The following is a 15,959-nucleotide window of genomic DNA, read 5'->3' as shown; positions in this document are numbered from 1 at the left end:
GGGGGGGGGTGCGTGTGGGGGGAGGAGGAGGAGGGGGGGCACCAACAGATCCTACTTGCTTCTTATTAATCTCATGCATGCTCAAAGGCAGTGACAATTCTTTATTGTACTTGAGAGACATTTGTGTGGTGAACAGCTCTTATGTTAACACTAACATGTCCCTCTGTGCAGAGGCTGCTACGATACTCTAAGGGCCATCAATACAGACAGACGGATTCATTGACATACTTGTTGACTGTTTTTTTTATCAGCAACGCATAATAATAATAAGAAAAAATGCATTTCAACATCATTATCATATCGTCCAATGCCTGTGCCACAATCAACGACAGACTATCGTAATGGGTCGGCCATAATTGTAGTCTATATAAACACCACCAGATGGCATTGTTTGCTCAATTTTGCATTGCAATTTTAGTTCCATATAGTGTCATGCAGAAGTTAAGTTCAGAAGATAATTCACCATGGAAATGTGTGGTTTAGGTGTAAGGATACAAATTGTTTGTGCTACCATCGAGGTAGAGGACGACATGTTGATACCATGCTAAACTAGACTGTATGGGTTTCTCGTATAAAGGCTGGGACGAATTTCAAATTATAAATATGTGCACTTTATTTTGAAAGTATAGACCGGCGCAATTCCCATTGAAACGAATGGCGCGGTGATTATTCTTCAAAACGAGAGCTGTTGAATTGTGGAAAATGAATTAAACTGTAATCAGACAACGCGGTTATATGCTATAGACCCTAGAGTATCTGTGGTATAAAGGCTGAGACGAATTATTAATTATAAATATGTACAATCCATAACGTTAGCTCTCTGGCTCATAGCTCAGCGGACTAGAATACCTCATAGAATCGTTGTTTGTTGGCCGGAAACGGAACGGGGGGCTGTTCAAGTTTGGTTGTAGTCTTTTCGCTCGGTTCTCCGTCTCATCAGTAGGGCTAGAACCGAGTGAAAAGACTACAACCAAACGTGAACACCCCCCCTTTCCGTTTCTGGCCAACGAGCAATGAGTCTACCAACAGAAATCAATGGGATTTACAAAATGCGCTAAATGTGCAATAAAACACGATAGGAACTGTATTTCGCTACGATACTTGATTCAACCACTCTATTTCATCCTAGACAAACCACAAAGGGGGCTCAATGTTCAAAATACCAGAAAAAACGAATAGCTCACAGCAACATATGGAAAAAAAGAACTATGAACTAGTTCATTTCTGTGAACTTAGTTCAAAATTTTGAATTATGAACATTTAACTGAACTACTTCATTTTAAAATTTGTGAACTGAACTTTGAACTAGTTCACGTAGAAAGTGAACTTTCCCAACACTGCTTACGAGTACCATATTCCAGAACCTACGTTGCCCTTCCCCATTTTAAGATGTAGATGTATTGGTGTGACCTCTAGTAACAACAACAAACAACATTTGTGGGTGGAAAAGGCTAATGTTAATATAAACATTTTGATATAAGCTAATATTGTTTGTTTACAATTTGGTCATATACAAAAGATTGTGCTCTTTCAATCCTGCAGTAAGAACCCCCTTTACCACTCCTCGCTTTGTATCCAGAAATCAGTTATATTTATATTCTATTCATAGTTATTAATTAGTTATCTTGTGAGATGCCCAAAGTATTTGTTATACAATTTCCATGACTACATTTGCTATGATTGCAGCTTTATAGTATAAGATGATAAAATAATCTGTAGCATAATATAAAATAAGATAATGTACCTGTAAAAAGCTTTCCTCTGTTGCAGCTGAGCCTGGCTCGGTTTAGTTCTTATCTGTTATGTTAAAGGACTTCATGGGAAATGCTAAGCTTAAAGCAGTGTGTGTGTTGAGTATACAGGTTAGTGTACTGGAATCAGTTTGAAGTAACTCATTGATTCACAAGAAGTATATAATGTCCAACAGGGAGATCTAATGAGCCATATATAACAGTCCTATTCTCAGCCGATATAGGCTATCTCCTTCATGAGTGACACCAGGCACTATTCTTCACATAGCATCTGAAGTCCAGCTTCAATGCCTCCACACTCAGCACCCCTCCTTTAGCAGTCTACTGCTGTTCCTCTGATGCTAGGGGGTACTCCTGGAAGGATGGAAATTGAATGATGTTGAGTTAAGTTTCCATCATATATATTTGTTCTTTATCTATTTCCTAAATGAATCTTTATTCCATGTGACCTTGTTCCCAGGCATTCTCACTGGACCTGGAAACTCAGAGGGATATCCAACCATTTCCATTACACGTTTCGGATAAATGTATTTCAAATTGTCATATTTATTCTCCTTGTCTTTGTTAGGATTAGGGTTTTTTCTGCACATGTTCTCATTCTTCTGGCTCTGGGGACTGTTAACTGAGGAGCTCATAGGGAGTGAATGGACATTGAGTTGGGTAAGCCTCCCTCAGCCTATATGCCATACATGTCCTCTCTGGCATCTTCTGCTTTGGATTCCTTGCATGATTACGAACCCCTTGCCATCAAATATTCCAAACATGTAATACTTGGTCTTGAATATTAAGTTATATGTAAAAACAGTTAGTAGTGGAGTTGGGGAAACCAGCAAGTGAGGAAGATCAGTAAGATTATGCTGGGTCCAATGAATAAAGAGGGAGAGCAGGTCCACATCAGGCAGTAGGAGTTGTGCCTCCAAGACCCCGTACTGTTCCCAATGCAGCCCACATGGCAGCTCTGCATGGCTGACACCACCTGCTCTGCATGGCTGAAAGCACCTGCTCTGCATGGCTGACACCAGCAGCTATGCATGGCTGACACCACCTGCTCTGCATGGCTGAGACCACCTGCTCTGCATGGCTGACACCAGCAGCTTTGCATGGCTGACACCACCTTCTCTGCATGGCTGAAATCACCTGCTCTGCATGGCTGACACCAGCAGCTATGCATGGCTGACACCACCTGCTCTGCATGGCTGAGACCACCTGCTCTGCATGGCTGACACCAGCAGCTATGCATGGCTGACACCACCTGCTCTGCATGGCTGACACCAGCAGCTCTGAATGGCTACACCACCTGCAGTGCATGGCTACACCACCTGCACTGATGGTTGACACCACCAGCTCTGCATGGCTGACACCACCTGCTCTGCATGGCTGACACCAGCAGCTCTGAATGGCTACACCACCTTCATTGATGGTTGACACAACCAGCTCTGCATGGCTAACACCACCTGTGGTTCGTGAATGCACACCATGTAGTGTGCACAAGGGATGTGGATGATGCCTTCTGCATGTGAACATGGCCAGCCCATGTCACATTGCGGACATATTGTACAACTCATGTGTGCACGTTGACCTCACCTGTCATGTGAATGCTTCATGGTTTTTAAGTTGACCGTTGAATGTGAATTATTTAACTCATATTGGCCTCTCTAGTAGTCTGTTGGAAGAGTGAGTAGGAGAGGAGTCTTTACACTCTACTCTCAGCTTCCATCATCCATCCAACCATCCATTCAGCATCCATCCATCTCTTCATCATCCATACATCCATCATCATCCATCTATCCATTCATACTTCATCCATCAATTACATTGTATATATAAGTGCAGGAGCAGGCTTGTGGAGAGCTGACCACCTCAGAGACACACCATTGCTATGCGCTGCCCCCCCTACCGCTCTTCTGTAATTTTGTGGTGAACAAATGGATAGGAACACATGAATACCCAGTGTACATGTAAATGACATTAAGCATGTAAGAAGAGTTTTTTTTAAATTGGTTAACCATTTGCAACATTTTTGTTTCTCTTACACACATACACACACATCCACACACAAGCACACATGCAAACACACAAAAAACCACACACTCACACAGGGGTCAGATGTGTTAAAAACTATATCATCTGAATATTCAATTTTGCATTTCAGATATGCGCAAACTATATTGAACAGTGTGTTTTTGTGTATCTGGATATTACTTTGTCAATGTGTGCCTGTGCTATGTGAATGTGTGTGCGTTTGTCTGTCTGTGTGTTTGTTTTTATGTGTCTGTCTGCAAGTGTGCGTCTGTGGGTTTAGATAAGGTGCGGGCACATCAAATGTTGATGTGCTAAAAGCAGAAAACTGCAAGGCCATGAGTTCCCTTTGAAATTAAATGCCTCATATCGACTTGTTGGGAATATTCCTGTCTAATCACTAAAATGTATTGTTACATCTTGACATTCAGCCCTTCTAAAAGGTTTGGAATAGACGATTTACAGACAACGTATTGGTTATCTCCCCAAGACTTACTCTTCCCATTTCCACTGCACATGCATCACTATTTGACAAAAATAGTGGGACCAATGGGAGCTAGCATAAAGACAGCTAACGCACCAAGAGATGAGCTGAATGGCGCTGTAAAGAAGGGCACTATGATAAAGAATGTGGTGTTTCCTGAGGCCATTGCCTCCGGACGCTGCAGCTTTTTCTGCCTCAAGGCCTCGCTGCTCTTCTGCACTCCACTGCTGCAGTTTGGCTCTCTCATTGTTGACACCATGGGCAGTGTCAAAGTGTGTGTCTGTGTGTTTGTGTGTGTGTGTGTGTGTGTGTGTGTGTGTGTTTGTGTGTGTGTGTGTGCATGTATGTGTGCAAATGGAAAACATGTGCATCTTATTTTAGAAAAGACAAGCCATTTACTTTTGACAGTTATGTGGGATTATTAGACTTGGAAGCAGTGAGCAACAAGCTGACACTAGACATCCAGTAGATGACAGCATTGTCTACTTCACGACTAATTGATGACTTCCAAAGTTTGTTGTGTGCATTATTTCTATTTTCATTGAGTATGCTTTTAAAAGGTGACCTGGTAATTGTATTAACTTTGTGGAAGTGAGAGAATGGGATATGTTTGAGTGCTTGATGTTTGCGTCTGTGAAAGCATATATGTCTGTGTGTATGTGCATTTAAATGTGGTGTTTTGTGACCAACAGCACCAGACAATATAAATTGCTTTGTCTGCTAGCTTGTGCAACATTTTGATTATTCAAATTTGACACACTCGTCCAGAGGCGAGTGTGTCTGCGACATCCAATTATCCTCCTGACATCGCCAGACCAATTTGGAAATTCTCATTATTCCGGAACCTCACAGTACACTGGGATGTCCAACGGGCGCATACCCACACGCCTCTGGACAAAATTGGGCAGACCAACGACCAATCAGAGAAATTGAGCACGGGACACACCAGCGGCAGCCATCTTGGTTGTTTATGTCAATGCCTCAGCTGCGATCCCATAGGGCGCTCCTCTGTACAGCCATTGTATTAATCCCGCCTCATACTGGATAAAGGATTGTGATTGGCCTGACCCGGGCCAGGTCTGCTGGAAGTCGGTCAGAGCGGGAGGGTTAAGTGTACCACAATTTCCTTGGGCACGGCCGTTTCTGCCAGTCCACGGCGCTCCTTCAATCACCCTCCCTCCCCTTAAGCCGGAGATATACTGGCAGTTAAAGAAACCACTCTATTTAATCTCAAAGCCTGTGTGTAGATAGCTTGCATATGCTGCAAGCATTGTGTGTGTGTGTGTGTGTGTGTGTGTGGAGATCAGATTAGTTCCATTTATCTGGTGTGTGTGTGTGTGTGTGTGTGTGTTTGTGTGTGTGTGTGTGTGAATACAAATCCAATGATCTATTCTCTAACACACTAATGGCTATATGGTGGCCTCTATTCACCACAACACACACACACACACACACACACACACACACACACACACACACACACACACACACACACACACACACACACACACACACACACACACTCAGTTAACCCAGAGGCAATGTTAACCAGAGCCATTTAATGAGACCATGTAGTGCATAGCCACCTGCTTGTCGTGATGCTCACTCTTTACCAGCAGCTGCTCACTGCTCACTGTTCACCAGGAGCAGCTCACTGTTCACCAGGAGCTGATCAATGTTTCCCAGGAGCTGCTCACACTGATCCACACTGTGGTCTCATTCTCTTGTCTCTAGTCTCATTCTCTGGTCTCATACTCTGGTTCCTGGTCTTGTTCTCTGGTTTCGTTCTCTGGTCTCATTCTCTGTTCTCTGGTCTCAATCTCTGGTCTCTGGTCTCAATGTCTGGTCTCGATCTCTGGTATAGAGATCGAGATACAGATTCCCTATAAAGAGGCAAAGATACAGTCTCCCACAGGGACAGTATCTTTGTATTTGTATTTTATTTGTGCTTTGAAAGGCAACAATGTAGCTCTAATCCACTTATGCCATCATGTCTTGAAGATGTGGTGGGGCTGTCTGGGGGGAGGTGTTGGTGGGCATCGTTGTTTAATGGTTTTGTCCATGCTCCAAGCCACATCCATCATCATGCCAAAGTATGATGATGGATGTGGCTTGGAAGTTCACCCATTCCTGACCCCATGGTGCAAACTGGATAAATTTCAGTAGAATTTCAGTAGAATACAAGAACTGTTTTAGGGGTACAAAGGAGGAATAGGGCAGTGTGAACTAAGAGGCCCTGTTTGTAAGAGGTCCTTTGGTGGTGGTGTAGTTCTTTGGTGGTGGAGGTGATAGTGGCAGTGGTGGTGGAGGTTGCGGTTGCAGTGGCGGTGGCTGTGGTGGTGGTGCTAGTGGCAGTGGTAGTGGCGGTGGTAGTGCCGGTGGCGGCGGTGGCAGAGGCGGTGGTGGCGGAGGAGATGTTGGTGGCAGTGGCAGTGGCGGTGGCGGTTGCAAAGGCGGTGGTGGTGGTGAAGGAGTAAAGCTTGGAACAGGAGCAGGACAAAGTGTGTTCTTATGTTTTAAACCCATTGGCATGTCTTCATCTTGAACAGTCAACTAGGCCATGCTGCCACTGCTACTGATCTGATAGCTTCACCTGAAGAACACGTTTACACCCTCTGCAGGGCCGTGTGGAGCTCCGTCTGGGCAGCAGGCCCGGGCTCTGCCCAGAGGCCTGAGCTTATTGGATACACAGTGTTACCAAGGTATGGTTATGGGCCCTTTGATACACAACACTGCTCATTATAACGCTCTTACTCAACCATGCATACTCTACTCCTTCTTCTCCAGGCTAAGACTCTGCTTGGTGCTGAGTCTCCTAGCCCGGTGAGAGCCTTTATACTGAGAAGGCTGAGCTAGGGGAAGCTGCAGGCACATTGTTTGGGCTGTTAGGCTGAGATTAATTCGAGGCTTCTACATAATCATCGTGATTAAAGGAAATATATTTGACTGATATTGGCTGAGTTTTTAATTTGGAATGTTGTACGGATTAGTTAATGCAAATTCAAGCTATTGCGGTAATTTAAGTGATTTCCATTCAACTTCTTTTTTGCTAATTACCCAAAATGACCCATATTTAGTGAAAGCTCTTGCTCAGTTGTGTCTTTCTTCTGATTGGTTTTCAAGCCTTCCCAGGGCAGACAGTGTTGCGTGCAGAACATGTTTTTATGAATATGCGTCCTTGCATATTCGTTTGTGTATATATATATACACATACATATTTAGGCCTGTCTCACCTGTTCAGAAGGTCATGGCTTGATGTATTTGAAGTGTGCCACCCATATTGTTTTAAATTTGTTGTTTTTGTTATTACATTCAAAAGCACACAATGATTACACCATCTATTTAATTATTTTAATGTTTCAACATTCAAAATAAAGTTTTGCAAAAGTGATTTCATGATAAAAGGTAAATTTGCATTTACTGGGACCAGGGGCCGTATTCACTAAGAATCTTAGGGCTAAAAGTAGCTCATAAATGGCGAATATAGGAGAAACTCCTAAAAATATGGGCGTGTCAGTCTTAGGTCTAAAAGTAGCACCTAAGTCTAGGACAGCCTCGAGGGGACTCCTAACTTAGTAAGACCTATTCACAAAGAATCTGAAAATGGCTGCAGCGAGACGAAATGTTTTGGAGACAATGGAGGACTGTGAATTGATAAAGAGATATGTTAAATCGTGAGGGTATCAAACATGTGGTTGAATAAGTGAATAACACTTCGATATTTAGCAACAGGGGAAATGGAACTTTGCAATGCCGATGATTTAGGAATATCGCAACCATCAGCGATGGTTAAAACACACAGGGGAAATGTTACAAATGTACCTTTAATCATTCTTAAATATTGAACATATAAATATAAATAAATCACTTAAACCATTTTTTTTGGTCTCATGTATTAATTGCAATACATCACTTTGAACATCATTATTTATTTCAAATAATAATAGGAATAAATGGTTTCAAGTAAAAAATAATTACTACTCTTACTTATGATTACAATCTAATCATTTATTGTAAGATGATTTATTGTATTAAGTTTATAATCAGCTCAGTAGCAATTGGTCCTGGGAGGCGGACCAGTTGGGCTTTCGCTTGCGTTTCACGTCTTTGTCTTCGCTTTCATTCATCTTGATAGGAGGACTTGAACGGCAAACCTGGTCTCACAGGAAACCATGGACGCTCAACTCAAAATCCATGGAATCCTCATGGAAACACACCATTTTCCGTGATATGGCCACGGATTTTGCTCCAATGCAAGTTGATGACACTCATATTCCGTGGCACACACACAGATCCCCGTTTCAATGAATGAGTCGACCATGGGCGCTTAACTCAAAATCCGTGGTGGCCTCATGGAATCACTTAAATTGTCTGTGATATGCCAACGGAATTTGCTCCAATACAAGTTCTATTAATAATAATAATACACTCATGTACCATGGCACACACACAGATCCCCGTCTCAACAACCGAGTCAACCTGGTCTCACAGGGATCCGTGAAATGACCATAGCCTATATATATATATATGAATGAAATTCATATTGACGGTATGGCAATATATCCCTGTTCTCGCCCATGCACCCATCTTGAATTTAATAGACCATTTTCTTTGCTTCGAGGAGGTCTGGTGGTCTCCGTATATAATAAATAAATAAATAAACATCTATATATAACGAAATAAAAAATATCTATAAATATGTATGTGTATTTATCTATATATATAAATATATATACACATACATATTTATACATAGGCCTATATATTTATTTATTTTGTTGCTTCGAGGAGGTCTGGTGGTCTCCGTATATAAATAAATAAATAAAAATAAATATATATGTAGCATATATACCTATTTATATATTTATTTATTATAAACAGAGACCAAGAGACCTCCTCGAAGCAACGAAAGTGGTCTATTATATTCAAGAAGGGCCGGCGAGAATAGAGATATAGTGCCATACCGTCAATATGAATTTCATTCATTTCCGAGAGGATGGTCAATGGTCAGATACAGATCTCGTTATAACAATAATTGATATTGATGTAACGAGAAAGGATGTAATCATAACGCCAAGAAAATAAAGGCTACATGGTTATAATAATTTTAATATAATTAACTTATGAAGCGTATAACGAGACGACGAGACAATCTAGTTGTGGGCCAGCAGAAGCTGCATTTTAACTGAATTCGGCCTATAACCTTATACATATAATAGCCTAACTCTATATTTCAAATGTATGATATGCTGTAGCCCTACGTATAGGCTAGTTTTTGATATTATAAATATTTAATTATTGTCATACCTGAACCACATTCCCCATAGAAAAAGTACACTGTGTTACTTGGTGTTACAACCCTCTTCGTTGATTGGATTGGTGTAAGTGGATTTTCAATGGTCGGATGCAGATCTTGTTATAACGATAATAGCTACATGGTCCACTACTAATTAATTAAATATTAAAGCAATGCATTTCAATCGGGAGATTATTTTCGACTCCAGAAGGAGGAGCGGGGTGCGCAGGATTCGTCAAAACAACAATCAATGGTGGTTGCCATCGACCGCCCCCTAACACCCACCCACCCCCCCTCCCCTTTCCAACAGTTATCGTATACATCCATGTGCACTTCTTTACGACCTTTGGCCATTATTTCATTTTCTGTAACATCCATGCATATATCCTGCATTTAATACATCCATTCATTCATGTTATATGCAGAATATTCTGAACAAAGCCCCGAACATATTGATTCTAGATTCCTGTGATAGGAGCGGGATGCTTTGATGAGGAACATTAATGTACACAATGTATGCACCGTTCACTTTGCAAACGACTTCATGAGTTCAAACATCTCTGCTGCAAACCACATTAACGACGTTAAGGGCAGCAACTGAGTTGCCGTCAATTGTGTTGTTTTTGTCGTAAACTAGGGTCCGCTGGCTAGGAAATAGAAGGACACCTTGGAATATCTTTCCATTTTCATGCAGTTTAGACTTGTACTTTTAAACTGCGTAAAATAAGTGATTTTTGTATTGAACTTGACTCATTTTTTAATTAAATCGCTGTCTGGTGTCTAGTTATGTCACTCTGAGAGTGGACAGATTTTGTAGTGACACAGCCTAGGCCTATAACCTATTAGTGAAAGCAAAACACCAAGCTCATTGATTTTTAATTAAGTTATCATGCGTGAGAGGTCATTCCTCCTCCTGAGTGTGCTTCCTATTTATGTCTAGTGTACGTACCCCTACTGTCCACAAGCACACCCCCCCTCCCCTCCCCATATGGATATGGAGAATTGTTGCCCGACCCAGTGGTGGTGTCATATATATGAAAGAGGGCATTCAAACATACTGCAATGATCAATTAGGAGGCCGCAGCCCTAAAGGAAGTGGTGCATTAGGTGACTGAGGCAAGGACATTAACAAGTAAGCTATAGACCTGGGATCTCTTTAGAGGGTCTCAAAGAACACACACGATTATCAACTGGGGGCCCCAGCCCTACAGAAAAGGCTCACACAGCATCATCAAATGCTCCATTGAAACGCATTGACAACAAGCCGTTGCTAGAAATTAATCTAAATTAGTTGACAAGAGATAAAATCTTGTCCATTAGACCTTCAACCAGGGTGTATCTTGGGATTACTCTGTGAAAATTGTGGGTCTCTGGAAAAAGGCCAGCCCTAACCCTAACCCTAACCGTAACCCAAAACCTCAGACCCCCCCACCCTGCCCTCGGTGTCAGAGAGGGCCAAGTTTTGGTGTGGGGGTCCCAGTTACGCCCTAGAATAAGGTAGTCAAGTTTCAGGGCGGTATTCTGATCCAAAGGGTCTTGCAGGCAACACTTCTGAGAGACTTTGTCCAAAAAACAATATATATTTTTTTTCTGTAAGGGCTAGAACTCCAAATCTCAGATATGTCGTTCTCGGGACCCTGGGAAATGTGCATAGACATTTTGGCATCTCTCTAGCTATCTTGAAAAGGCGGGAAAAGGGGCATGACCTCCAACAGTAAGGTAAATGTGCATAAGACAGGTTAGTTTCTGGTCCCCATTTTGGGTGGGATGGAGCTGTAAATTTGTGCCTTAAGGTGTGTAGATACAGCTGGCCTGTGGACAAGATTTTGAAGTCTGGGGTCAAAAGGAGCCGGCACCACGCCCCTGAGATAACAAAAAGTTAATGTGAATTTCTCTCATAACTTTTTGTCATTATTAAAGAGAGGCCTGATTCTCAGATATGAATGTTGGATGGCTAGGGTGTAGGTCTGGGAAGAACTTCAGGCCAATTCAAGTGAGCCGCTGGGTGAGGTGCAACGAGATAAAGCACTTGCTGAGTAATTTCTTGCAGGGCTGGTATCCCTAAATTGATGATTGCATATGTCCTTTGAGACCCCCGTTGATATAAAAGAGACCCCAGGTCTATTGCTTACTTGTTACTGTCCTTAACTCAGAAGTAACCTATTGCCTCACTTCCTTTAGGGCTTTGGCCTCCTAATTGATCATTGTAGTATTTCAATGCCCTCTTTCATAGATATGACACCACCACCACTGGGGCATGGCAACAATTCTCCATATCCATATGGGGGCGGGGGTGCTTCTGGACATTAGGGGTACACTAGACATAAATAGGAAGCTTGCAATGAGCATTTCAATCACCAGAAATAGTCAATACACACTCAGGGGGAGGAATGACCTCTCACACATGAGATCTTAATGAATTATTTCAAATAACCCTGCCTCATTCAATCAATGGGCTTGATGTTCTGCTTTCACGAATAGGTTATTGGCTGTGTCACTACCAAATATGTCCATGCGCATCTCTCAAAGTGAGGTAACTAGCCACCAGACTGATTAAAAAAAATGAGTCAAGTTGATTTCAAAAGTAACTTATTAATTACAAGTCTACACTGTGGAAAATTGAAAGATATGGTGGGCAGTCGATGGCAACCACCATAGCAACCATAACAGTCACGTGACGTGGAGGCAGGCCTATTGAAAAGAAAAGGCCAAAAAAACATAGGCGTGTTACATGTTTAGAGCCGTTATTGTTATGTATTTTCCGCTGTGGGCAGTTTTACTACAATCTGGTGTGAGACTGGGTTTAAGGAACGTGGCTAGTTTCAGTTTTTGAGGGGGTCTGCTCAAAAATCGGATAAATCGGATTGTTGTTTTGACGAATCCTGCGCAGCCCGTCCCCCCCTTCTGAAGTCGAAAATAATCTCCCGATTGAAATACATTGGTTTAATATTGAATAAATTAAATATTAAAATATATATTATAGGTAAATAAACATACAATTATTTAGTTATAATATTATAAGTAGACCATGCAGCTCTCTCTCCCTCTACGTTTGCCTCAACTGTTCTGTCTTCACTACCTTCTATTGAACAATTCTCTCAACTATCCACAGAGGAATCCTCTGACACTCTGCTATCCTCCCTCTCCTCCTCTTTGGACTCCCTCTGTCCCTTCCACTCCAGACCGGCGCGATCTTCACCCCCCCCTCGTTGGCTGTCTGAATCTCTGCGGACCTATAGAGCAGAGTTGCGGGCAGCTGAGAGGAAATGGAAGAGATCAGACTGTCCTAATGATCTATATCACTATCTCTTTCTTCTCTCTGATTTCACCTCCACTGTGTCAACAGCCAAATCTGCCTTCTACCGGACCAAAATTAACTCCTCCGCCTCAAACCCCAGGAAACTGTTTTCCTTGTTCTCTTCACTCCTCAACCCTCCCACCCCTCCTCCTCCTTCCTGCCTCACTGCTAATGACTTTGTTACCTACTTTACCCAGAAAGTAAAGGACATTAGCTCCTCTTTTATCACTGCCACCATCCTCCCTCCCCACACCCCCACCTCTGTCTTTACCCAATTTATCCCTCTCACCTCAGACGAGGTCAACATAATTATAACATCTATCCATGTCACCACCTGCCCCCTTCACACTATCCCTTCCTCCCTCCTCCAGGCTGTGTCAAACGACATCCTGCCATTTCTCACCACACTTATTAACTCCTCCCTCACTTCTGGCATTGTTCCAACGTCTTTCAAGACTGCCAGAATAAAGGCTCTCCTCAAAAAACCAACCCTTGATATCACTGACATCCAGAATTACAGACCGGTATCTCTTCTTTCATTCCTCTCTAAAACATTGGAACGTGCCGTCGCTAACCAACTGTCCTCCTATCTCTCATCTAACAACCTGCTTGACCCTCACCAATCAGGCTTCAAAAAAGCACACTCCACTGAAACGGCTCTCCTCGCGGTGACTGAGTCCCTCTGTGCGGCCAGAGCCTCGTCCCTCTCATCGGTTCTCATTCTCCTTGACCTGTCTGCAGCATTTGACACTGTGAACCACCAGATCCTCCTTGCCACTCTCGCCGAACTTGGCATAGCTGAATCTGCCCTTTCCTGGTTCACATCCTACCTGATGAATCACACTTATCGGGTAACATGGAATGGCTCCTTGTCCAAACCTTGCATGCTTGATACTGGTGTCCCTCAAGGCTCTGTACTGGGGCCTCTTCTGTTCTCCCTCTATACTAGATCTCTGGGCTCTGTAATTACATCCCATGGCTTTTCCTATCACTGCTATGCTGACGACACTCAGTTATTTCTCTCTTTTCCCTCATCTGACAAAGCCCTGATTGCAACACGCATATCTGAATGTCTGGCAGAAGTCAGCACCTGGACAACTGCCAATCACCTGAGGCTTCACCTCAACAAGACTGAGCTCCACCTAATACCAGGGAAAGATTGCCCACACATGGACTTACTCGTCACTGTTGAGAACATCACTGTATCTCCTTCTCCAACTGCCAAAAACCTTGGTGTAGTGTTGGACAATCAATTATGCTGCACCGCAAACATCACTGCGGTGGCCCGATCCTGCAGATTTGCACTTTACAACATCCGCAGGATCCGGCCCTTCCTCACAAGGGAAGCAGCTCAGCTTCTAGTCCAATCACTGGTCATCTCCCGCCTCGACTACTGCAATTTGCTCCTGGCTGGACTCCCTGCCTCTGCGATTAAACCCTTGCAGCGCATCCAGAATGCGGCAGCGCGCCTCGTGTTCAACCTACCAAAGTTCTCACATGTAACCCCCCTCTTCCAAGACCTCCACTGGCTCCCTGTAGTAGCTCGCATCAGATTCAAGATGATGGTACTGGCATACAAGGCAGTCGATGGAACTGCCCCTGCCTACCTCCAAGCACTAGTAAAGACACACACCCCAGCTCGATCCCTCCGCTCAACAACCTCAGCTGGACGTCTGGTACCGCCATCGCTAAGAGCAAGCAAAGGTCGATCAGCAAATTCACAACTTTTCTCTGTTTTGGGACCTCAGTGGTGGAACGAGCTCCCTACCGATGTCAGGACCGCAGAGTCGCTCACAAGCTTCCGCAAAAGACTCAAAACTCACCTGTTCAGAGTTCATCTCGACTCTGCATAGAAACCAATGCACAGCCACCATTGAATGTTGTACATCCTGGCACTTGTACATTGCACTTATTCAAGGTACTTAATTGTGTAGCATCTACAGTAGCTGCTATCGCTGCTTTACACGGGGAATGGGTTAGCCTAGCGATTGTAATACTTGCACTTGGTTCTATGAACGTCTTTACTGTACTGACAGCGATATATTGTTTCACTTCTTATGACAAATGTACTAATTGTAACAAATGCACTTATTGTAAGTCGCTTTGGATAAAAGCGTCTGCTAAATGCCTTAAATGTAAATGTAAATGTCAATGTAATGTTGAAATTATGATCAATAGCCTAATAATGACATTATTAAGTAAAAATACATGGTGACTTGTTTGGGACTTGGACTTGGACTCGACTTGGCTTTGGTGTGACTTTGACTTGGACTCGACTTGCCTTTCCCTGCCTTGACTTGGGACTCGACTCTGACTTGACTGCTAAGACTTGGGACTTGCCAAACAGTGACTTTGTCCCATCTCTGGCAGTTAGGAATGCAGACTGTGCTGGCCTCAGGAAAGGACGGAAGAATGGGAGAAAAGAAAGATAGAAAAAGTGAAAAGAACGCCTTGTTATTTTTCTATTGTGGCCCGATCTACAGAGACCAATAGTAGAGGACGTAATCTCGCACTCTGTACGAGGTACAATCGTTCACAATGAGTACTGAAAAGAATGCCAAGAGTGGAGCATGAAAGAAAAAGTCTAAGCAACCCTTTTGTGTGGGTGGGGGGGGGGGGGTGGTGGGCAGAGTGGAGGCTTCGAGACGCAGAGGGGAAGGCATGCAAGCTATGTGAAGGGAGGCAGGGATGCAGAGCCTGCCTATCTCCAGAGAGAGAGAGAGAGAGCGAGAGAGAGAGCGAGAGAGAGAGAGAGAGAAAATATATAACGTTAATTATTTTCCATGATCCTACATTGAAACTGCGGCAAGACATTCGCTTTTGCTGCCCAAAAATATATGCATGTGTATCTATGTGTACACATAAAAAAATATGTATGCATATTTTTATATGTATACATAAATATTATTCTCTTAAAGATATCAAATGTTATATGTTGTAACATTATACGCAAAATGTTATTATATCATGCGCTCATTAATGTGTTACATTATCACGTTGGGGTCACCAAATTGCTGTGTTCTTAAAGAAAGTAGTGCAAACCGGATCGCTTTTAACTGACTTTATTTGTTAAAGTATTTCGGTATGGTAACTATGAAGCAAAAGGAGGGG

The sequence above is a fragment of the Pollachius pollachius genome (genome assembly GCF_949987615.1).
Source record: "Pollachius pollachius genome assembly, chromosome: 2".
Classification (NCBI taxonomy): domain Eukaryota; kingdom Metazoa; phylum Chordata; class Actinopteri; order Gadiformes; family Gadidae; genus Pollachius; species Pollachius pollachius.
This window is presented reverse-complemented; position numbering follows the sequence as displayed.